Genomic DNA, 22870 nt, shown 5'->3' with positions numbered 1-22870 from the left:
TGCAGGACACCCCAGAAAGTCAGGATAGGCTGATTGCAGTAGTTATAGTGTGGGCTCAGAGTGTCCTTCTCTCAGTTGCTGGATGGCGCTGACTGGTACTGCCTGTAACTACTGCAGAGGGTAGAAGAGCTGGCCGTTTTATGATGGCTGGTCACTGATAAGAAGGTGCTGGAGTGATGCTCCTCTCAGTTGCTGGATGGCTGGCTGCAGTTGCCAGGTGAGCTCATTGTACCTTTCTCTCTGTCGTTGGATGGTGACTCTACTGCTGGTGAAATTAGGGCTGGAGAGCAGTTATGGGCTAAAGCTATAGCTATAGCTGGCCGTTTTTTGTGGAGGCTGATCGCTGCATTGAGTTGCCAAAAGAAGAAAAAAATCGCCGTCTTAAGATCAGTGTAGGTCCGCCATCTTGAGGTCAGGCGTGACATGCACTGGGCGATCAACTGGGAGCCCCCCTTAATGTGTGTTTTGGGGGATGTTAGAGGGATCGGTAGCCATAATTTAGTATAGGGACATTAAGACAGTCCCTAGGCGCCCCTGAGCAAGGTAGCGTGGCGTAGAGGCAGGCTGTTTCGTAGCAGCGTCTTATCAGGACGCCATTATGTAGACAGGCAGCAGAGGCGTACGTCAGGTTATTTTGCCGCAGCTAATCGCGGCAAATCGCCGGAATCCTCCGTGCACCGTCCTAAGTTTGGGTAACTCAAGCGCTCACCTCCGGTGTTGAAAGCACCCTTTGAAGTGGGAGTTGTAGGCATCGGAGCATCTCCGAGTAAGGAGCGGAGATCGCGCTCACAAGATGGCGGCTGGTCATCGGGTCCCGGACTGTCACCCCGATCGGCCACAAAACTCCATTCAATGTCCGCAACGGAGTCGCAATTCACATTTCCCCGCGCACCAAATCAAGCGGTTGGAGATGTCATTGATCCGTTTGACGCTCGGGCTCTGGGTCGCACTGCAGCAGGACCTGATTCTGTCCCTGTGCGGAGCGGAGACAGATTAGGCGGCCATTCTCACCGCCGTCCAAGCCACGCCCCCCAAGATATTTAATATTTTAAACATTTAATCATTATTTAACAGTTTATGAAATATAACTGAGAATATATAACTAAATGTATTTAAAAATGAATTGTATCAAACATATGAAAAATTAATTTATTATAAAAGTCTGATTGGTTTACAATCACTTACTGGCAGATGCATCAAAGTAAATACCGGGAGCAAATGGGCAGATTCTCAGAATCTGCACTTTTGCTCCCGGTATTTTTGCATTTGGGATGCATCATCCCAAATGCAAAAATCGCAATTTAAGGAATCTCTAAATTGAGATTCCTTAAATTGCGATTGCATTTAAGGAATCCCAAATTGAGATTCCTTAAATGCAATGCATGAAAGTAAAAAAAATAGCGAATTCGCTAATAGGGGGAGCAAATTACCATGAAGTTGGACTTCATGGTAATTTGCTAAAACTTTGAAAAAAGCACTTTTTTGCATTTTTCAAAGCTTCGTGTTGCGCACATACATGCCCTTAGGGCATGTGTGCAACATATGTGCATAGATCAATTTCAGGGGTGCAACAGGGTGTCATTTTGACACCCTTGCACCCTTGAAATTGCATGAGCAATTTGCGAGTACCTACTGGTACTCGCTAATTGCTCATGCAATCTCCAATACATTCCTATGGGCCTGTAGGCCCATAGGAATGATTTTTTTTTTTTTGTATGTTCTTATATAGCGCTCGAATCACCGGGAGGCATCTCGGCGCTTGCCTTGGGAACCCGTCCTGGTTTTTCCCAGTGAGATAGCCACTACAGGGCATCCCCAAGGTGAAAGCCAGGCATCTCGCCGAGGGGGGGCCGTTGTGGAGATTAAGCAAGCTTAATGCCCAGAGTTGCAGAGTGTGAACCCATGATTAGGGCAGGCACCGAAGCGAGAATTATCGAGTCCGTGGAAATTTGAGCTCAAGACCCTGCCGCGCCGGGAATTGAACCCTGGTCCCGGGTCTGACCTCTGCTTCAGGGTATGCCTGCTCTAACATGTGAGCCACACTTCTCCACTTGGATTCACTCCAATTGGACAGCATTCCTTAATTGCGACTAGCAAATAAGGAATGTTAAGGAATCGCTATTTTAATAGCGATTCCTACATGCATAGGCTTTTGCTATTCCTAAATAGCAATTCCTTAAAAATCGCTATTTAGGAATAGCAAAAGGCTACGTTGATGCATCTGCCAGTTAAATAGAACAATAAAAAAAACTGCAATGATTAATTAAAACAACAAATATACAACTTTTTAAATAAAACACTACCCTCAATAAAACCCAATAACCAGGATAAACAATAAAAAGTTATATTTTTTATTGAAAATGTTATATTATTAATACCACTCTATCAATCCATCAATCAGTAGATTTGTAGAGCGCCACTTGTAGCCCGAGAGGTTATCCAGACGCTGGTAGGGTCCAGTTCATTAGCCAAATAGCCAGGTCTTCAGGGAGTTTCGTAACTCTTGAAGAGATGGGGAGGTTCGCAGATGAATGGGTAGCTAGTTCCTGGTCTTCGATGCTAAGTAGGAGAAGGAGCGACTTCCGGAACTGCAATGTTGGATGCAGGGGGGTGACGGTTACAGATAGGGACGTGGAGGAGTCTGGTAGGGTGATGGAAGTTCAGGCGGGTAATCAAGTAGGCAGGCCCGCAGTTGTGTAGGGCCTTGCATGCATGGGCCAGGAGCTTGAACTATCATCTTTTTTGTACAGGGTGCCAGTGGAGTTCCCAAAAGTAGGGGGTAATGTAGGTTCTTCGAGGGAGATCCAGGACAAGTCTTCTAGCGGTTTTCTGTATCGTCTGTAGTCATGGGAGGTGAGCTGCCATCCCTGTGTAGAGCGCGGTGGCGTAGTCCATTCAGCTGGCGATGAGGAGCAGAGTGATGGTCTGACTTGTGCTTTGGGGTAGCCATTTGAACATCTTACAAAGCATGCAGAGGATGAAAAAGCAGGAGACAGAGTTGCCCTGCGTCATGGTGAGCTTGTTGTTCAGAATGATGCCTAGGCTCCTAGCATGGTCAGTGGGGCTAGGAATAGGTCAGAGTTCTGAGGGCCACCAGATGTGTCCCATGAGAAGCTTCAGTTTCCATAAATCAGTACCTCTGTCTTGTCCGTGTTGGGATTCACGCAGTTGACCTTCATTCAGTTGGCAATGTCTGTCATGCAGTAGTGAAAGTTGGTCTTGGAGTTGGTGGTGCTTCTAAGAGGGAAAGGATGAGTTGTGTCTCGTCGGCATAGGATATGGTGTTGAGTGAATACGTTTTGGCAATGCTGGCCACAGGTGTAATATAAATGTTGAAGAGGGTGGGGCTGAGCAAGGATCCTTGGGGTACTCTTCAGATGATTTTCTTCTGTTCGGAGATGAAGGGGGAAAGTGGACTTTTTGCATTCTTCCAGTGAGGAAGGAGGTGATCCATCTGAGAGCAGCTATTTGGATGCCTATGTTGTGCAGCCTTGTGAGGAGTGTGTGGTGGAAGACCGTATCGAAAGCTGCTGAGAAGTCTAGGAGGATCAGAGTTGCAGTTTCTCCTCAATTGAGTAGGGCACGGATGTCATCGGTAGCCGCGATGAGGGCTGTGTCTGGGCTGTGGTTGCTGTGGAATACAGACTGGGAGGACTTGGACAGGAGGCTCTATTCCAGATGTGAGGAGAGTTGTTGGATAATGGCTTTTTCTAATATTTTGGCCAGGGCAGGGAGATTGGTTGGTAGTTATTGTGTTTGCTGGGATCTGCCAATGGTTTCTTTAGTAGGGAGTTGACTTCTGCGTGTTTCATGTCCTCTGGGAAGGTGGCAGTGGCAATTTAGGTATTGAACAAGGTGGTGAGTACATGGCTGCTTCTGGAGTCGCAACTTTAAGAAAAGTGTGCAATGAAATACTATACAAAATGATTTTAAATACCACATTTTTGTCCTCGATATTTTAAGCTTTAATGTTATTGTAGATTAAAAAAAATAAAGCAATATATTTAACCTCTATATCAGCTACTTTAATATTTTTGTAATCACAAAGTCCTAATATGTTGACCTGCTACTAAGCAATATCGATATTCTGGAGTTGATATTCAGGGTCTGCACCCTATCAAAACAATGTGCTCATTGATCTCTGGCTTAAACGGGATCTGCTGGCTATATCTGTGACATGCCAAAATGTTGTGAGACCTGCCTTGGTTATATCTTGAGATCAGGTATTACTGACAACCTACTTCAGCCAAGTCTTGCGGACGTCATAATCTTGCAACTTAAATTTCAACGCTTCTTTTTTATATCTTGCTTTAAGACAACACTATATCACCACAACTTCTATTATTTAATCCAGACGAATGCTGCGGAAGAATTTTTATAGCTTGTGAAATCTGGTTGTAAATCTAGCTTTGGTTTTGATAAACGTTTGCACATTATGAGATATTCAATGACTGTGAGGCCCACATACTACAGCCCTTTCAACCTTTAAAGTTTTGGGATTATGGCATACTTTGTAAAACATCACCAGAAAAGTGAAAACTATCACACACATTTTTCCTGCTATACTTTTTCATGACAGATTTTTCCCACTAAATGCGATGTCTTGAATAATATGTTCTGATAAAGCCTAGTGTTGTTGGATTTTTTCACTCAATCTATTCTTTCACCTTTGCCATGTTTGCAAAGTTTTGTAAACAAAATTGCAAAATATACACATATAAACATTTGGAAGTTTACACATGCTTTAATAAACCATTGTAAATAATAAATGAAAACTAGTACGTGGGCTATCTTTCGAATAAGCCAAAATAATATACAGTGGAGTATGTTGTTTAAAAGGTGCGCAATTGCACATCTTTCTGAGTTTAACTCGTCAGAGTGAGGAATAATGTGAGCAAACTCTAAACGTGAGCTGCATGCCCACATGATTTGTGTCCAGTTTTTCATGGCAGAAATTGTGTCGGCAAGCCCTCTCTTGGGAAACACTTGGAAACAGATTTGGAAAAATAACTTGGGGGTAAAATGGGAGTTTATGCCTGAATCTGGTTTTTCAGCCAAATCTGAATGAAGGCCAAGGCTAGAAACATGAACAACAAGAGCAAGGTCAGACTCGAGTTGTTATTTTATCAAAGTCAGATGAGGAGCTCCTTAGGGAGATGAGATAAAAGCTCTTTCCTAAAGTGCAGGAGTTACGGGGCAAGTTGGATTACTAAAGATCATGTTTGTCCAGATCCTGTGTGCAGAGCATGAGGAGGCTTGTTTTCTGATCTTTTGCCACCTATAGGTGATGATCCCCAAGCTTCTTGTTCTGTAATGTGATACTGAAATATTTGCCCAGCTAGAGTAGATCTAAAGTCTGCTTTGCAAAGGAACAGCTTGCTTTTACATGGTGCGTACATCTACTTCCAGGTTGTCAGAATATTCTTGGTAATGTGTGTTTTGAAAGAAATGTTTAATTAGATCATGGGTACTCACAAACATTTTCCCAGAAAGGTTGGTCTCTGGTGTGACCGAGGGCCCCACAGATACCAGCAGGGTGTGGTAGGACTAGGTGCAGTGGGGACGGGGGGTGGGGGAGAAGTAGGAGTTAGGCAATTGTAGGGGAAACAAAGCATGTACATCTACTAGCTGGATTGAACAATTCCAGCTTTCCCACTTGACCAAATTGTATGATCCTGGACAATTGTTTTATTTCACTTTCCCTCCTTTTCATTCCTATCCACATACAAGAGGACTTTGAAATACATGACTTCAGGATGTGTGCTGCACAAAAACTTTTCCTGTGTTTTATTTAATAAACTATAATGATGTTCATGTATGATACAAACCACAGCCACCAAAAGTGTGCACATAACAAATGACCTGCCTCTCAGTTTACTATTAGCATTGTTGCCAGGGTGGACGGGTTCCGCATGGAGGTGGTGATCTCCCAGATATCCCATAGGATATAGAAGATTCAGACCGAAGTGAAGGAGGAGAAGACACAACACTCAGGAGGTCAAAAAGAGTGAGAGTGCCCTGCAGAAAGCACTCATCCCCTGAATGGACATAATTTCTTGCCAATGACAGGGAGAACAAGTTCTGAGAATTTTGGGAGCATTGTGAAGCTTCGGGAACTTGATCTCCAGTTTGATCTTACTTTAGAACTTTCTTTGCTAACAAGACGGGGTGCTTTAAGACATCTTATCCTAGATGTGGCCGACTTTTCCTTTCTTGATGCAAATAAGTTTCATGTGCTAGTTAATGAACTGAAGCATTTCGTATTGGGGCTAATAGAGAGTGAACTAAAACTGTTCATTGTTAAAGACATTGCATAAAAGAAGGACTTATGTAGATTTTTGTACATATATGTTGTTGCATATCATTGAACTTTGATGTTGCTGTTTTTACAGGTGGAAACCGACAGAGAAGTCTTTGAAGCTGCTATGTTCCACCCAAGGTTTAGATTCAAATGAGGTGATGGAGGCAAATCCTAATACCAGTAGACTTAGATATATCATAGTAGGCACACTAATGGCTTTAGTTATAATATTAGTTGTAGTGCGTATAGGGATATTCAACTACAGATAGTTCAGTAGAATCGAAGTCTACTGATACACCTGCTACACCCCATTCACATATATATATATATAGGGGTGAGTGAAAGCTAACATACTTTTGAAGCAAAAGGATAGAATTCTCACTACCTGAAAGGACAAGATCCTGTGCTACCTGGAGTATATTTTATTTGTGTGGACAGAATGCATATTTTAAATGGCCCCATGGATTGCATGACACTTGCTATCTTGCATTGTTTTTCCGAAAATATATCACATGGAACATTTTAATGATCCTGTATGGGAAATGATATGCAGAAGTAGCAGGGGATGTTTTTTGTGCTATAATTGCCTCTGTAGGAGTGATCCTGAATGATTTGAAGATTCAAACGCTGTCTACGATAGTAGATGAGCTAGCTCCTAGTACTGCAAATTAATTATTGCTTGTAAATACTGCCATTTCTGCGATAAACTCAATGGTCTTGGAACATCGTTTTGCATTAGACCTTTTGCATGCAAAATAGGGCAGTCAAATGTTCAGCAATTCTGTACTTAAATTCCAGACGAAAGTGAGGATCTGGAGAAGTATATTAAGAATATATCTGGGTTGACAAAGGATTTGAAGGAACTGGAAGCAACAGGTGATTGTGAAGAAACTGGGACTCGGTTTGCCTCGATAGGCCAAGGGTTTGGTAGTTTGTGAAGTGAATTTTTGGGTACGATTCTGAAACCTCTTTCATGTAATATTCCTATTTTTGTTCTTTAAATGATATCAGTATGCACGAGGAGTACAGGGAGCGAAGCGAAAGAGAGCAGATGTGAAGCTAGAAGATGGTCAGAGTAAATATTAGTATGATATGAAGCATCTAGAGGAGTCTAGTTGTGAGATGCTCAATATTCCTAGGTTTTGATTGGTCTAATCTGATAATGATCTGATTATAATCTGTGATGGCTTGATCGCCACCAGAGGGGGGTATTGGAGTAGCATAATTTTGCCTCCATTCTTCTAAATTTGGCTAGGCCATATATATATTTATATGTAGCCTTATGTACTCGTGTGATGCAATATTATTAATGAGATATGCTGCACCAACTATATGGCAAGTGCCTGTATTGTGCATTTTGATATATGTGTGTGCATATTAACGTTTTCCTTTTCAAAAAAGTCTTTTATGGGTTTAGATTGTAAGGTGGTGCACTAAAATACATTTAATGTAGTGCATTCACCAGGAAGTTGTGAAAATGAATCATGTGTGTATTGAGTGATGAATTGTGGCCAATTGCTGTTTTAATTTAATAATATATGTGTCAATTAGAGTGATCTATATAAGAGTACAGTATAAGATGGTTTGATTTCCATATTAAAGATTTCATTTAATGGAATATATGCAGGTTGTATAACTGATATGCATACGAGAGAAATGTTAAGTTAGCCTGAATGTGGGTCTTAAGCTTACAATTGCGACACTTAATACGAATGTCAAAGTTGTTTTTCTACATATTTTCTCCTTTTCACGACAGACCTAAGAGATTTATGAGTTAGTGAAAAGCACATTGCATTTTTGAGACAGTGAGGTTGCGAAGAACTGGCAAGGTCAAACAATTTCAATGTAGAACAAAGAGAGTGTTACTGGTACCAGTTGGTGCTATAACACGAAGAGAGGAACCCAAGGACACTCTGGAAGCTGAGACTAGAATACAGGAGTAGTGCTCAAGGCGCCAAGTACTTTCATGGGAACTAAATAGATATTGAGATATGTATGAGGTCATATTTCTCTAATGTTCTTTGTGTAAATTAGACTTGGAAAGGTACAGACCTCTTGACATCTCTGATTGTGTGGCTTCATGCTGTAAATGTCTCTTTACTTTTAGAACTTCCACAGAGGTTCTGATGCTGACACCTTTCTTGCTGCCTTGATTCTAATAGTGTCTTGCCTATCAGTAGGTTAGCGTAAGGTTTATTAGATGCTGAATTTATTTTCAGCGTTGGGGAGAAGGTTCAAAATCATTTGTCCAGATATCAAGTTCTTGTTCTTATATTTTGTATTGCTGCAACTGAGATTCTAATATGCTCTTTACTTCTGAGGATCAATATTTTAAGATGCTTTAGTCTTCCTTTGATTTTCTACATTTTTATAGCAAGTTCTTGAGATTGATTTATATCAGTTTAGCTTTGAGTTTGCAATAAATCTTTTAACTACAAGTTACTGACTCAGACATTTTTTTGTCTGGTCTTACTGATCACACTGTACTTGGAGATTTAAACTGATTTAACCCCTTTTCCTCTCAGGCTGCTATAACACAACATGTGTATTTGAAAAGTGCACGTTCACCCATAAGCATCTTGGCGCTGAATAACAGATATTTATTGTTACCCAACTCAACAGTACTCAATGGTGCAAAGGTCTACTGACCAGAGTTAAACTGCCGAGAGCATTCTCACTCATCAATAATTTCATTGCAAATGTTGCAGTGAGATTATCAAGGACGTGATGAAAAATGTCATGAGTGATGTAATATGTGGGGTAATGAGCAGTACATGGGGTAATTAGCAGTGCAGTAATAAGCGGGCGTGAGTTATAGTTACCTTAGGGCATGAGTTATAGTTACTTGAGATAACTATATTTGGTGAATTTCCTCCCGGGACACAATAACTGAACCTGCCCTCTGGGGGGAGGGTGTCCCGGTGCCTCTAAAGGCTAAAGGAGTGGGGCTGCACATCTCACGTCCTAATAGTTTGCTTTAGGAACCCAGGGTTAGGGATCCCTGGACCTTTTTAGGAGAGCTCCCACCATTTTCAGTCTCTGCCCCGGGAGAAGAGGTCACCAGGGCATCAGCGAGGCTCGGGGAGGGGGGTCACCCTCCCTATCTTACAATGTGCAGTGCCATCCGGAGACAGCTGGGAGGTTTAAAACAAGCTCAGGAGCCCCAACGGTTTTGTTGCTGCAGATTTGAAGATCCTCCATGAATTCGCAGCAAAATTTAAAAACCCTGGCAGGGTCCCTCTGGGACCCCACAGCCAGGACTAGGGCGTCAGAAGATCAAAACCTGCCCCTTTAGGTCTTTTTCTTTACTTTTTTGTGCGAATCCAGACTGATAGGTCCGAACTAAGATGGCTGCCAACACTTCCTGGTTGATGTGTTGCCAGTCTATCTGATCTCAGCTTGAGTTTTGTCTGAATCGTGGAGGCTCCACCTCCCTAGATATACAAAGTTTTTGAGCATTAATTGCTCAAGAACTACTGACTGGATTTACACCAAATCACAAAAAGCTCTCTTTCTGGACCAAGATCTAGCTTTCTGACAAATTTGGTGTAAATCCATTCAGTAGTTGGGCTGTGTCTACAATTCCTATGGAAAAATGAATGGGGAAAATACTAAGGGTGGGCGTAGTTCGCGAAGTAGCGCTACGCGAAGCTACGCGAAGTGCACTTCGCACTACGTGAACTTCACGTAGCACTACGCGAGCTGCGTAGTAGCATGTTCGCACTGTGCAAGATGCGTTTTCAATGATTGCACAGTGCGGACAAGTATCCGGCACTGTGCAAGCATTGAAAACGGCATCTTGCACAGTGCGAGCTGTAATTTTCTGCTGCTCGAGTAGATTATTACTCGAGCGGCAGCTTTCTCAACGCGAACAGGTAGTTTCTCATTGAGAGCGGTCGCGAGCATGCGCAACCACTCAAAAATGAGAAACCTGACCTCCTCGCGTTGAGGATCTCGCTGGGATGTCATTTTGCTTGCTCGCGGTCGCGAACATGACGTTCAGGACCGCGAACAAGCAAAAAATGACCGTTGCACTACGCTACGCTGCACTACGCATGTTCGCACTATGCTACGTGCAGCTCGCGTAGTGCGAAGTTGCGAAAACTTCGCAAACTCCGCGAGCGTAGCGTAGTGCTTCGCCCAGGGTTAGAAAATACATTTTGGGATTACCCCCCTTTTTCTCGTCCGCTTTTGAGTGATCAACTCAAAACGTTCCATATGCAAACTAGTAAAAAAAATAGCACTTTTTTGCAAAGTTTTGTCACAGTGCACCAAACTTATTAGTAACACAATAAAAGTATTTCCTGGGGAAACACAATCCTAACTATACCTACGTTGGGCAGAAGCCACTGGGTAATATTTTTTAAATTGTTCAGTTTCTGATACACACTCAACATCCAGGACTGGATGAGCCTGTTTGAGATGGTTGGTAAAGACTCTCTTGCCGAGATTTGTCTCATCATTGTAACTTAGTAGTGGTTGTGTAGTATCCTGTGTGTCCCCTTTCCCTGTATGTCTGAGTCGGTGTCTGGAAAGCTAAGTGAAAAGATGCTATTCAATGTTGTTGGGAGGTGTGGAGTGAAATCTAGGAAACAGGGACAGTTGTAGGGAGAATGGGGCCTTGACAGGACCTACCTGCTGTTGCTCTACCCTAAGGAGTTTAAATGAAATAAAGAACGTAATTCCTATCTGAGTGGCTCCAGACTCTTGTATGACGAACCTGTCCTCTAATCACAGCGTTGATGCCAAGTGGGTACATGCATAGTTAAAATATGACTGGGAATCAGATGGAACCGTGTAGTACAATTGAATCTACTGTGATCGGAGGGGTTCATTTGGACTCGATGATGTTCATTAGGCAAGTGGAATGTGAGCTATGTGTTACTGTGGCGTCTGCATATGTTCTTGTGCCAGGAGACATGGTGCAGCTTTCATTTGCAGATAGGGAATGTTATGGTAGTAGGTGAAAATGTGCCCTCATAATGTGATCAATGTCGAATACAGCTGTCAGATCCAGGAATGATGTAAATGGAAAGGGTCACTACTGTTGATAAAAAGGAGGGGGTCTGAATCCTGGATGATGGTTGTAGAGACGAGCAGTAGTGTTTGTTCTTTCGTGCAGATAATTAGTAATTGCTTTTTTGACTATCTTTCTGGGAAATGTTAGATGCATCATTGGCCAATAATTAGTGTGGTGTTTTGGGTTAATATTTTTCAGTGTGAAAGGATGTGTCAATTCTTCAGCATATCATAAAAGATACCTTGTGCCAGGGGTGCCATTCCTATGTTGAGGATGGAATCAATAGTGTCTCATGGGGAAGGACTGCATGTTTTAGAAGACATGATATAATCTTCGTAACATGGTCATTTTAAGGTAGTTGAGATTTTTGAGGTCGATAAGAGCTGGGTTTTTTCAGGTTGTCCATTTCGGTGTGTTGCAAGGAGTAAATTGCCTGTATTTATTGTTGTGCACATATCTTCTGATTTTGGAAATCAATAACTGCACTGCACTGCCCTCGCCAGCAGAGTGCAGTTGGGTTGTTGCAGATTGTATTGGTACTGAAGACGTCTCTGCTTGTATTTATGATAATTGTAGATGTTTTTAAATGGCTCTTGGACAGACCCCCTCCTTGATGGACTGGAACCTGTGACCCACCCCCAACCCCCAGTGCCTTGAGACCCTTACGGGTGAATAGTCAGCTTAACAAACACCTGATTGATTGAAATGAGGACATGACGTCTCTGCAAATGGCTCTCGCAGCCTTTAGCTTCTTGATGTTTTCTTGGATCAGAGTTTTCCCACCATCACTTTGTTTGCAGGCATCTGAATTATGGTCTCGGAGTTCCTATCGGGTACCGTGCTGTGGCTGACTTAGGATTCAGGGTGAGCATTTTCAAGGTGGAGGCAACATCTGTTGCCTTGCATTGTAGGATTCGGTCACGGAATTCAATTAGGGCTTACAAGGTGTAGCAAACTGGGAGTTCATTTTCAAAATGAAACGCCAGTATGTGAAATGTAAAACTCGCATTTGGTGCTATATTTTTTTTATTAAATGCACCCTTGTGACCATTTTGAACGCAATGACGAATTCTGCACTATAAAAAAATGCAGAAAACACACCAGCACTGTGAATGGCCACTCGCGTTCTGTCGTTCCTGTTGTTCCCATTTGCTCACGATAAATACTTACAGCAAACAACACATAATTTTGTACATTTCGAGTAACAAGAGTAACTACAAATAACAAAACAAATTTTGCCTGGGTCTAATAGAAACTACTGTGCCTGCATTGCATTATGTTATGCTTGGCACTGCTCATGCTACCGCTGGTCACTGGGATCTTTTAGGCAGTCACAGGAATAAAAAGTAATGAAAGTACGAACTGTCTTGTTTACTTGTGATAGTTTTCCCTCCTCATCAACTACTCAGTATCAAATAGGAGGTTATTTAGCGGCCCAAAGTCAGGCAAAAGATCAACCCTATGATACCAAAGAAGGGAAAAGTCCACACAGCGCCTTGACGCCCTTGGGCTTAGTTCGCGCTCTATAGAACAAGTTACTTACCCACGGTAACGCTTTTTCTGGGGGATACAGTATCTGCCTGTGGATTCCTCACCTTGTGAATATTCCCTGCGTCAGCAACATTTGGAAATTCTTTCGTAGCTACTCACGCCGACGTGGACGACGTCGCAGAAGCACGGCATCGCGCGCGGCTACGCTGACGTCACTGAATCCATAATAGGACCCAGTTGGCGTAATGACATCAGTTCCGCCCTTTTTTCCGTGCCCTCGAGGCACACGGACGGACCGACAACAGTATATATACACAGTGTACACAGTACAAAATAATCAAGGTAACACACACAGTGTAAAGACAATGCAGTAGAGCAAAAACAAACAAGACATTGCCTTAAAAACAACATGCACAAAAGCAACAGCAACTATCATAGGTATACAAGGGTGGACAACGGGGAGGCGAGTGGTTCAGTGAGGAATCCACAGGCAGATACTGCATCCACCAGAAAAAGCGTTACCGAAGGTAAGTAACTTGTTCTTCTGATGGATACATCTGCCAGTAGATTCCTCACCTTGTGAATAGATTCCCACAGCAGTCCCACTCCCGGAGGAGGGTGTCCACCCTTCTATACCAAGAAGTCCTGAAGGACGGAACGAGCAATGTGTCCGTCCCTCCTCACCTCTGCATCTAAACAATAATGTTTTGTGAAAGTGTGAAGGGAGGCCCAAGTTGCCGCCCTGCAAATGTCCTTCACAGGAACACCTCTAGACAAGGCAGATTTGGATGACTTTGCCCTAGTAGAATGAGGTCTCAAACCTTCTGGAGGTTCCTTACCGGCCAGGGAGTAGCATATCTTGATACACAAGACAATCCATCTAGACAGCGTGCGCTTGTGCACCGCCCTGCCTTTCCTGCAGCCAACGAAACCCACAAAGAGTTGGTCATCAATTCGGAACTCCCTGATTCTGTCAAGGTAGAAGCTCACCGCCCTCTTAGGGTCCAGACGGTGAAGTCTCTCCTCCTCCTTGGAAGGGTGAGGGGGAGGATAGAAGGTAGGAGGGTAATGGACTGTCCCAGATGGAAGGGAGTTACACCTTAGGCACCTGAGTACCATTCTTTCTGCATGAATAGTCAAGAACGGGGGTTTTGAACTTAGAGCTTGAAGCTCACTTACCCTCCTTGCCGAGGTAATCGCAATCAGAAGACCGTTTTAAAAGATAACAACCTCAAGGGACACCTGTGCAAGGGTTCGAAAGGCGAACCCATTAAGAAAGTAAGGACAAGATTCAAGTCCCATTGAGGCACAATAAAAGGAGTGGGAGGAAATGTATTCGTAAGACCCTTTAAGAACCTTAAAACAACAGGTGACTTAAATAAGGACGGCTGGTCCGGCAGGCAATGGAATGCCGACAAAGCCAAAAGATAACCTTTCACTGTAGCTACATTAAATCCTTGCTGAGCCAGAGAGAGTGCAAACTGAAGAATGTGGGATAAGCGAGCCTTAAAGGGGTCAATGGACTTCTCTCCACACCATGAGACAAACTTGGACCACCTATAAGAATAGATAGACTTGGTGGAGTGCCGTCTGGCTGATAAAATAACATCCACCACATCAGGTGGGAGAGAAAAAGAATTCAGGTTGCACCGTTTAATCTCCAGGCATGAAGGTGTAAGCTCTAGAGGTTGGGGTGTAGAACCTGCCCCTACGACTGCGAGAGGAGGTCTGCCCTGAGAGGGAGATGGAGCGGCGGGCATGAGGAGAGGTGGAGAGGATCTGTGTACCACACCCTTCTTGGCCAATCCAAAGCGATCAATATGACTTGGGCCCGGTCTTGGCAAATCTTCCTCAGAACCCGAGGAATCAAGGGTATGGGAGGAAATGCGTAAAGGAGTTGTGAGCCCCAACTCAACTGAAACGCATCCCCCAAAGCTCCCTGCATCGGCTATTGGAGATTGCAGAATGACGGGCAGTGAGCGTTCTCGTGAGTGGCAAACAGGTCCACCTGAGGGGTTCCCCATATCCGAAAGACGTGACGAACTACCTCTGGATGAAGCCTCCACTCGTGGTCGGCTGAGAACTGCCGACTGAGACTGTCTGCACGTACGTTCAGAACTCCGGCCAGATGATTTGCCATCAGACAAATCTGATGGTCCTGAACCCAGGACCAGAGACGCAAAGCCTCTCTGCAAAGGCAATGCGATCCCACTCCTCCCTGTTTGTTGACATACCACATTGCGGTAGTGTTGTCCGTCAGGACTTGAACCGACTGACCGCGAAGGGAAGGGAGAAAGGCCTTGAGCACTAATCGCCCGCAACGCTAGAAGGTTGATGTGAAGCAACCTTTCCTCTGGAGACCAAAGACCCTTGATCTCCAGATCCCCCAGATAAGCACCCCACCCTAGGGTGGATGCATCCGTTATCACTGTGGCCACCGATGGAGGCAGATGAAAGGGCTTTCCTTGAGACAGATTGCCTTCCACGCTCCACCAAGATAGATCCGCCGCAGCTTCTCTAGAGATCCTCACTGACTCCCTGAGATCTCCGTTGTGCTGAAACCACTGCCTGCGGAGACACCACTGGAGTGCCCTCATGTGCCAGCATGCATGGTTGACCAACAGAATACAGGAAGCCATCAAACCGAGCAGACGAAGGACCTTCAGGACTGGAAAGACTGCTCCATTGTAAAATAAAGGAATCATTTCCTGTATGTCGAGAATCCTTAGAGGAGGAGGGAATGCCCGACACACAGTGGTATCCAGTACTGCACCTATGAACAGGTTGCGCTGAGAGGGCACTAGGTGAGATTTGGGCACGTTTATCGAGAAACCCAACGTGAACAACAACTGAGTTGTAATCTGCAGAAGATGGAGCACCTTTTCTGGTGACTCTGCTTTGATCAGCCAGTCATCCAGATAAGGGAATACTAGTATCCCCGACCTTCTGAGATGGGCTGCCACCACCGCCATCACCTTGGTGAATACTCGAGGTGCAGTAGTAAGACCAAACGGAAGAACCGCAAACTGGTAATATTGCAATTCTACCGTAAAACGGAGATACTTCCTGTGCGACTTCAGGATTGGAATGTGGAAATACGCATCCTGTAAATCGATCAACACCATCCAGGCTCTTGCTGCAGCGCTTGAAGAACCTGCGCAAGGGTGAGCATCTTGAACTTCTCTTGCTTCAAAAAGAGGTTCAAGATCCTGAGGTCCAGGATTGGATGAAGCCTGCCATCCTTCTTGGGTATCAAGAAATACCGGGAGTAGCATCCCTGACCCCTTTCCTGCTCCGGAACCACCTCTATCGCACCTTTTCTCAGTATCGCCAGGACTTTCTCCTGCAGGAGAAGTAGGTGGTCCTCCGTGCAAAATCCTTGACAAGGAGGGTAATTTGGAGGAAATTCCCGAAAGGGAAGAGCATACCCATTCTCTCCAAGATTGAGAACATAAAGGTCTGATGTGACCGATTCCCAATCTTGTAGAAAATGAGCAAGCCGACCCCCTACAGGACCAACATGATCCGGAATGGGGGGTGTAGGGCTGCTTTGCTGTGGCAGAAGGGGGGTGGGAAGAGGAAGAGGAGGAGGAGGAGGAGGAGGAGGAGGAGGAAGAGACTTGACGACCTCGAGCTCGGCCCCTGTTCCTGCCCCTATACCATTTGTACAGGGAATTCTGCTGCTGCTGCTGTGGCTGTTTGTATGAGTGAAAGGAAGACCTTCTGAATTCTCTGAATCTCTTATTCAAAGAACCTCTGGTTTGCAGACCCAAAGACCTAGCCATCGCCTTACTCTCCTTGAACCTTTCCAAGGTCGCGTCAGCCTTCTTGACAAACAGACCCGAACCATCGAAAGGGAGATCTATCAAAGTCGCCTTAACATCAGGAGAAAACTCAGAAGCCTTCAGCCAAGCAGCCCTCCTGGTGGCAACAGAAGATCCCATGACCCTTGCCACAGAGTCGGCCGTATCCAAACTGCTCTGGATTACCTGACGAGCGGCAGCCTGCGTATCTGCTAGAACCTCACTGAAGTTTTGCCTGTCCTCTTCAGGTATCTTTGGTACCAACTGCTTCACGGAGTCCATGAGTGCGTGAATATAACTCCCCAGAAGGCATGTCGCATTCGTAGATTTTAAAGCCATGCTTTGACTCCCTATCACTTGGTACTTGAGGGAAGGCTCCATTAGACTTCTTGGAGCAGGCTGCCTGAACTACCAGACTCTCTGGAGACGGATGTGATGACAAAAAGTCCTGATCTCCAGGAGCAACCCTATACCTTCTTGCTACAGCCTTCGATACCGCAGGAGACGAAAAGGGCTTACGCCACACCTCCAACACCGGCTCAGTAATAGGGTCATTAAATGTCAGCATTGGCTCCACAACTGAAGAGGGAGAATGTAGCACCTCCGTTAATAAATTAGATTTAAACTATGCAGTAGGCAAATTCAAATCCAAGAGCTCAGCTGACGTTTTAATGACCGAGTGGTACGGTGCGACATCCTTTGATGGAACATCAGGAGCCGAAGAAAGCTCCCAATCCGGCGATAACTCCAGGCCACTTGCCTCTTTAAGCTCTTCAAACAAGTCCTAGACTCCTGCAGTTCACCTTCCTCCATCTCCTCTGCTCGATACCTTTGCTCCTCCAGTAGCCTTTGAGCCTCCCGCCTAGATCTCATCCTCGGGATCGGCGTCGATGGAGCCACAACCGACTCCGACAGAGCAGGCCCCGGCGTCGTGCTCGGATCCGGGGGTACAGTCTGGAAAGAACGAGGTCAAGTCGGAATCGGAGCCGGTGAAGATGGTATCAGCGTCGATTACCTCGGAGCCGGGAAATGCCCGGATGGCGCCGCCGGCATAAAAGGCATAAACGGTGCATGTGTATAAGTCTGTGGCACACCCAGATTGTAGGCCATTGGACCCATGGGACCAGATGGTGCTCCAGAGGAGTACATGGCTCTTGAAAAGACCCCATACATCACATTTAAATAATGCGTCAGGTTCTGACCCGGGCCTGGAAAGGGTGGGTATGGCCCTAGACACTGCTCCTGTTGAGGTAAAATCGGAGTTGGGCCAATCGGACCTAAGGGAGGATCCAACGGAGTCGAAGACCCTTCATCCAATGGAGCCTCCTCCTCCTCCCGAGATGGAGAGTGCATGGGCGCCGGGGAAGGATTCGAAGCCGGAGCCGGGGAATGCTCCGGAGAAGCCACAGGAGAAGGCTCACCCTGCGACTCCGGATTCGATGCAACAGGTGAAGGAGAGTCCTTCCGATATCAGTGCTTTGGAGATTTTGACTTCGGATCCGACGCTCTTCCAGAATGACACCGCGAACCATGATTCTTCTTCTTGTGCTTCTTCTTGGATCGAGAAGCATGCCCCGAAGACGAGCTCGAAGCCGATCTCGACTTCGAGGGGGACCTCAAATTCCTCCTACCTCTCTTCTCCTTCAATTTCGCTACGAGCACCTTGGCCTCTCACTCTTGCAGCGCGTTTGGGTTCATCTTATTACAGCTGGAGCATCCTTGGACGTCGTGGTCAGAGGAAAGGCACCAAACGCCGTCCTCATGCGGATCCGTTTTCAACATTAACTTTCTGCACGCCACATAGGGCTTGGACCCAGATTTCCTCGAAGACATATCCACAGGAAACAAGATTTAACACGAAGCAAGTATCAGTAACAAAGTAACGAAACGAGCTACTGAGGATCCCAAGAAAAACCGTTCGCATCGACGACGCGGAAAAAAAGGGAACTGATGTCATCACGCCGACGGGGCCCTATTATGGATTAAGTGACATCATCCACGTCGGCGTGAGGAGCTACGAAAGAATTTCCGAATGTTGCTGACGCAGGGGATATTCACAAGGTGAGGAATCCACTGGCAGATGTATCCATCAGAAAATCCAATACTTACTTACTCACTTCTGTCACCACTGGCATTTTGGTAAATCAACAACCAAGAACACAGCATGTCTAGTTGGGTGGTGAAGGTCATGATGAGGGCCTGTCTGATATGGAGAAGACAGTTGTGACTTCTTGTTGTGGAGTCTCAATCAGTAGTCCCTGGAATATTGAAACATCTGTTTGATTGACAATGGCTGGCTGGGGTAGGTGGATGCAGTGGAGTGGAAATAGGTAATTTTGGTGTTGTGTTCAGACCAGTCCAGTAGTAATGAAATTAGCATTGGCATAGCCAATAAGTCTCGCTTTTGGGACCTCATAAGTATTTAATTATGCAGCACAATATCTTTGGTGCAACAACATCAACTGTTGCACGGCTAAACACTAATAAGGTCCCAAAGGCGAGACCTATTGGCTATGCCAATGCTGGTTAAACATGGCATGATGTACTATGTATAGGGCCTTAAACTGAATTATTTTGGTAACTTGCAAAGTCTGAATGAACTCTCCCCATGCATTGCTGTGGGTTACTAACACTACTCTAGTTAAGACCCTTTGATAGATCTCTTAAATGCCCATTAATAGGAAGGGTTTGAGAATTACCTTGAATCTGTGATGGTTTTGAAAGATCATGATGTTGCATGGAGTGACTACAATTGAATGGTTTATGTTTTTATTTTCTCATGTGCCAGCATGCTTTTTTAAGGACATTTAACAGTATTTTGATGCAATAAAAATATGCGTGATAGCAAAAAGACAGACATTAATAATTTAGATCAGAAATGGGATAGAACTGGCCAATTTTTTTATGTCACCTATATGTAGAAGGCTCGTTTGACGTTTGAGAAAGCGTATGAGAATTCTACTTCCACAAACAAGGGTTACTGGGAGTGTAAGAGAAGAAACAGAACAGCAGAGAAAGGGAGACTGATTTCAATGCAAAATACATCATAAACTCAAATGTAGAACAACGAAGAGAATTAAGATTGGTAAACAGTCAAAAGGTAAAACAAGTCAGTTCTTGGGTTGATTGGGAAAGAAAAAGGAGGACAGGCACATGAAAAGAACACGTTTGACGAAAGAGGACTTTTAAAAAAGAAGTCATTAGGGATGAACAAATTATATGGACAAGATTGGGACAGGACAAGAAGAAATACAGGTAGAGGAACGAAAAGAACACCACAATGGAGAAGAAGACATGGAAAAGCTAGAGGACAGAAGATATAATAAGATAAAAAATAAAGACGTGGAAATCATCCCAAAGGAGAAAACATGAGGGAGAAATTTCGCTACAGGACTAGGGAGTGCAGGCTGTGGAAATAGCGCGAGAGAGTTAGCGGCGGGGGAGGCGCAGCTCCGCCAGAGGAAGCCGGCAGCCTTAGAGAGGGGGAGGTGGATGTGTTACTCAATTGACACACGACAGGAGCTCAGAACCTACTACTGCGTGGGTGGCAGCACAAGCCTGCGTGCCTCCCTCGACTTTCCCAGGCACCAAGCAGACAGCTCACAAGAGATAGTCATTCCTCTCTTGGGACAAGCCAGGCCCCCCTCCTCAGTGTTCCCTTCCCAGGGCACACGCCCGCTTCCTTGTTTGTTAAGAGAGGAAGGGGGAGGGTTAGAAGAGGCGAGAATGAGGAGAGGAGGAGGAGGTAGCAGGGGTAGGGGACAGAGGAGGGGGCCTGCACATGTTTACCTTGCGGGAGCGAGCAGGGGCACCATCTGTTTGCAAGATAATTACAAACAGATGTCCCCAAAGCGCGCACCCACAAGGGAAAAGCCAAACGTGCACACGTTGCAATTGAAAGCAATGCAAAGCGTGCACGTTTTTGGGCGAAAAAGCAAATTGATTCCAAGAGGTCCCCTCTTATGCAGCGCATGTGCGCGCGTAGGCGAGACCTAAAAAGGGAGACGAGGGGGATAAAAAGACTTCCTTTTATATGGGTTGGTTCTGATGGGTGTTTGATGTATGAGATGTTTAGATACAGTCTACATGTAGGGTAGGATCTCCCATGAAGATATGGCTGCAGTGATTGATAACTGCAGTGATGAGATGTGTTATTTCTCCAGTGAAGGTTGCACTGGTGCCAGAAGGTCTGTAGATGAGAACAAAGGTGTATATTTGAGGAGCTTAGAGAGGGTAAATGGCAGTTGATGGGTCTGTAGATGTGGTGGTGGGGGTCTGTGATCAAGCAGCTCAGAAAGGGAAGTAGAAGCACATGGGCCTGTAGAGGAGGTAAAAGCTCCTTAAGTATGTGACAGCCGCAGAACTCCATTGAGCGTTCACGGCTGTGCAGAGTAAGGGTAATTTATTGATGAAAGCTTGTCCTCTCGTAATGTGCGTTCTGTTGATGTATCTGATGCTATAGCCTGCAGGGATGAAGATGTAGAGGATAGGTGAGTGAGAGTCATAAGTCTGTGAAAAAACACTTCACCTAATGAGTGTGTTGTAATATCTGCAATATCTTCTGTGTTGCATGGTAGATCTAGCATAGGTGTGCGTGAGAGGGAAGTGTATGAGGTAATTGATTTTGTCAGCAAGCTTTTTGTCTCCAGGGAGAGCACCATGGACGTCATTTAGGGGTTGCAGCTGCGACCCCTGGCTTGCCCCTTGCTATCCTTGGCACTGCTTTTGCAACCCCTGGCCTCAGAGGTGACAAAATCAGCACATGGAACACAGGGACGGCGCTTACTAATGGACTCTGGCTGGAGCTCCACTTGCCCGGTTTTTCAGTCATTTTTTTTCAATACACAAATAGTGAATAATATTATGCACGATTAGAGTGATAGTAAAAAAGGAATACATCAGCTGGAATATGATCCTATCTGGAAGCTAAGGTAAGTAGTACAAAATGCAGTTAAATGACTACTGTATGCATGCTTGCGGGTGAGAGTGTATTTATGTGCAAGAGTGTGTGTGAATGTGTTCGTATGTGAAAGCATGTGTGTATGTTGGTCAAAGTAAAGGTCAAATGGCGTGCAATGTCACTTCCTCTACTCCTGGCATTTTTGTGAATTGACGTCCATGGAGAGCACCTGTGGGAATGGGGGTAAGGAAGGCTATTATTATAGGCAAATGAGGTAACAAGCACATGGCGGACCCATACTTCCTGTTTAAAGCACAGGAGTTCCAGCCTGTGACACTTTAAGGTAGTGGTGGGAAGTCAGAAAGACTATGGGATAATCAAATAACACTTATTGTAGCCTTATAGCCCAATGCCAAGGGCTATACTGGTTGTGAAATGCCATGAACCGGAACCGGTGAGGCAAGATGGTGGATGCACGAGCATCCGAGTGAGCAGCTTGATTTGCTTCTCGCTGGCGTTTCACTTCCCATCACCTGGCGAAGGATGTATGTCAGCCGATAATCTTCTTCGATAGAGCACCTTGGCGGAGGTCGGAATGCTCCTGGATGTGAACCGCTATTATCGCCGGTTGCTGCACACGGTTTGGTGCTTTTCAGCCGTTACACCGGAGCGATTGGGAGGCTGAGTCAGTGGACCATGCTTCGCTGACTTTGTCAATTTCGGTAATTGGAACTTGGAGGCGGCGCCGGGAGTACGCAGAGCGACCACGCAGAATGGAGCCGGCTGTAGACGCCGCGCGGATATGGCACCGAAAAACCTGAACAGTGTGGTGAAGGGACCGAAACCAAACACGCGTGCGGCAACTGCGGCAATGAATGGAGCCGCTGAAACTGCAGGGATACAAAGTGGCAGCGCTAATACAATTGGGAATACTGCAAGTATGGAGAATGACTCTGAATCGGTCATGGGCAGCTCTCCTAATAATTTAACAACAGCGGTTGCAGTGCCAATAGTGAATGCTGGGACTAGTAGGACAGGAGCCATTCCAAAAATTCTGGGTATGTTTAAAAAAAAGAATTTATGCATAGTGAAAGATGGGCAGCGATCTCTTGATATCATGAATCCCCCACAGAGCTCTACTGGTAATAGGCTTGTTAATATGACTGGAAATACGACCGATAATATGCTGTATGTGCCTACAGAAAATCAATCAGGTGGTGTTATAACATTACTAGAATCCGAGGCTGGGCAGGATCCTTTAGGGCATACTCCTTGTACTCCTTGTACTGCTAATTCTACTAAGGTACGGGAAGTTGTAACTACTCAAGATAGCTCTGTACAGAACAAAAATACTG

At 45.1% G+C, this 22870-nt stretch overlaps 1 protein-coding gene and 1 long non-coding RNA gene across 2 annotated transcripts in view; one reads left to right on the top strand and one right to left on the bottom strand.

Annotated features, from left to right (window-relative positions):
* The window catches only part of LOC144753839 (uncharacterized), an 81217-nt gene extending 72492 nt beyond the window's left edge, over nucleotides 1-8725 (top strand). The window contains exon 3 of the long non-coding RNA XR_013594558.1: nucleotides 6393-8725. This is a non-coding gene — a long non-coding RNA (uncharacterized LOC144753839). The remainder of the gene's footprint in view (nucleotides 1-6392) is intronic.
* LOC144752812 (uncharacterized) overlaps nucleotides 1-22870 on the bottom strand; it is a 762950-nt gene that overhangs the window by 593426 nt on the left and 146654 nt on the right. The gene's annotated exons all lie outside the window — the stretch shown is intronic.

The sequence above is a fragment of the Lissotriton helveticus genome, chromosome 5_1 (assembly GCF_964261635.1).
Source record: "Lissotriton helveticus chromosome 5_1, aLisHel1.1, whole genome shotgun sequence".
NCBI classification, from domain to species: domain Eukaryota; kingdom Metazoa; phylum Chordata; class Amphibia; order Caudata; family Salamandridae; genus Lissotriton; species Lissotriton helveticus.
Note: the sequence above shows the minus strand (reverse complement) of the source record. Positions and strands in the feature narration are given on the sequence as shown.